We start from the raw sequence: 2,653 nt of genomic DNA, 5'->3' as shown, positions 1-2,653 counted from the left end.
CTAAACAAGTTTGAGGGCATACGTTTTGTGGACAGTAGTGAAGTGAGCCACAACCTGATAAACTGATAAAATAATAAACATTTTCCATGACTGGTTTGCAGATACTGCAAGTGAAATTGACTTTGAAGTAATTCCGCTGTAAATTTTTGAGAAAATTAAAGGAAGACATAAAAGCATATACACATTATTCGAACTTTTATATAAAAAAAAACCCTTATTACATTTACTGAAATATTTTTGCCTCTGACCAGGTTGCGCAGAGATGTTTTACCCCTAATCAACATGTTCATATTAGACTTGATCAATTTCTCCATATTAACAGGTTGGGTTTCTGATGAGCAGTCACCGGCCACATCAACCTGCCCAGTGTTTGATTGTTTGTTGTTGTGTTTGTTCTGTTTTGTTGCTATTCTTCTTTTCTCTCTCCTCTATCCACTGAGCCGGGGTCTGTCGGAGGTTTCTTACGTTAAAGGGAGTTTTTCCTCCCCACTGTCGCCAAGTGCTTGCTCAAGGGGGATTTGTTGGGTTTTCCCTATGTAATAATATTGATAACAGTAAGCTCTAGACCTTACTTTGTAAAGTGTCCTGAGATGACTTTTGTTGTGATTTGGCGCTATACAAATAAAATTTGATTTGATTTGATTTGAACACTTCGTAATCCTATTGGCCATTTGGTGTAAGCAGGAGCTCACACCTCCTTGCTGGAATGTGGTAAAATCCAGGTGTGTGTGTGTGTGTGTGTTGTAGTTTCAGGTGATACTGGACAATAGGTTGTCTGTCCTGCAGACCCCTATCTGTGAGAGCTATTCCAGGATGAAGCAGACCTTGTGAATATGCCAAACAGGCCTAGGCGAAGGTGCAAAACAGGATAGCAGGTCTGTTAAAATGTAAAATAGGCTATTTGGTTACTTGAAGATACAGACATCCTGTCTCTACAGAATTTGCAGCACACAGTTCCAAAGTTTCACTCAGTAGAATACATCAGTCATCAATACAGTTTTAATATGTATAAGCAAGGAAAATAAAGGTAGGAAAAGTAACTAAAGCTTATAAAGTAACTAGAGCCTATAAGAATCAAATCTTACATTGTATATAATAGCTGTATAACTCAAACCAGGACAGGCCCCACTCAGCACTGAGAGGCTGGATGCTGAACTGAGTCAATGGAAACTTAAATATGAGGAGCTCAGCAAGAGCAAACAGGAGGCCCTCAAACAGGTGAAACATGCATGTAGTCAGGCCACCACTGTGCCAGTCACAACAAGTCTGTGTGGATCTCCTGTTGCTTTCTGGGTCGGCAGAAGGGTTACCTATCGTAGATGTTGGTTCCACAAACAAAATGTGTTTATGTTGTTTGACCAAATAGGGCAACTGCTGTGCCTTAATGTTGCCACTAGCTACAGGATTAAGATGTTAGTTCAGATAGACTAAATTAAATCCACATAACTGCACTCAATTTTATTTAACACATTTATTTGTGTGTTGTGGCTTTTGCAGTTTGAGGAAGTGAAACCTTTATGGTTTTATCCATCAACAGCTGGATGTGATTTTTAATTCAGGTTTGGTTAGATTTTATATAGAATGTGTTTCTGAACAAAGACTGTAGCTGTAGCTGGCGGTGAGGAGGCAACTCATCAAACACAGTGATAGGGCCTGCGTGTCAGTGCCTACTTCTCTGGCTTCCAAGATTCATACTGCACAGCCAGACATGGTTCTCTGTGGGTCGCTGAATCCAGTATTGGGCCAATGGCAGGAGATAAATTAGAGTTTTAAGTCAAAATTCACTCCAGATTTTCATTTAAGAGTAACAGAGAATCAAATCTTGTATCAAGGATGTGGGCTTCCCAAAAGAAAGATGATGTATACAGTATCTCTGTCACTGAGGCCAGTCATTCTCCCAGACTAATGAGGTCCATCTCAACTCAGCAAAATCTGTTTAGGATCAGATTATAGTAAGTGCAATCATCTGCTGCTTAAAACAGCTTGAATTTATATATTAAATTTTTTAGAGTTACTCACTAGATTCCAATAAGGAATCCATTAAGTATTTTCTAATTCATTCCAGTGCACAGTCTAAAGCTGATGTGGCCTTGATTGGTGCCAAAACACTAAGGCCACGTGCAACTAGGCAATGGGCTGACTAATGTTTCCTATCCATGCTGTTTTTGGGGGATTGGTACAGTATGTTGGCGAGGTGCTGTGGCTTGTCACCCCCATCAGTATGGGAGAACACACCTGTTCGATCTGTATAACTGCTGATCAAGGCATGGTTTAATTGGATGGTGTTTGTTGTATAAAGCCCAGTCCCTCTCCAAACCTTTGATTATTATTGAACCTCATGGTAACATCTGTCAATAACATGCCTTTTTGTTCTGTTTAACAGGAAGCAATTTGTAATACTCTGTTGTGTGTCAGGGTGACTTTTTACCAGACATATAGGTATTCAGATCAAATAGTTTCAGCAGTATTGATCATTTTATTGCTTAAGCACGACACATAATACAGATAAAGTCTCCCATCAGGTGTGTCTCACTGCTCTATTCCTCACATACAGTATTTATACACTTATCTGCCTTTAGTTTCTTTCTATGAAAACTTAATTTTGATCCCAAAGCCATCTTTAGGTGTAGCTGCTGTCTGCCATTGTTTTCCC

General features: G+C 39.5%; 1 protein-coding gene across 1 annotated transcript in view; it reads left to right on the top strand.

The window, feature by feature from the left end:
- The first annotated feature begins 1,142 nt into the window (after positions 1–1,142).
- The window catches only part of LOC109953252 (coiled-coil domain-containing protein 102A-like), a 31,094-nt gene continuing 29,583 nt past the window's right edge, over positions 1,143–2,653 (top strand). The window contains exon 1 of the mRNA XM_020588678.1: positions 1,143–1,218. The gene's annotated coding sequence lies outside the window, so the exon portion shown is untranslated. The remainder of the gene's footprint in view (positions 1,219–2,653) is intronic.

This window comes from Monopterus albus, unplaced genomic scaffold, assembly GCF_001952655.1.
Source record: "Monopterus albus unplaced genomic scaffold, M_albus_1.0 scaffold591.1, whole genome shotgun sequence".
NCBI classification, from domain to species: domain Eukaryota; kingdom Metazoa; phylum Chordata; class Actinopteri; order Synbranchiformes; family Synbranchidae; genus Monopterus; species Monopterus albus.
Note: the sequence above shows the minus strand (reverse complement) of the source record. Positions and strands in the feature narration are given on the sequence as shown.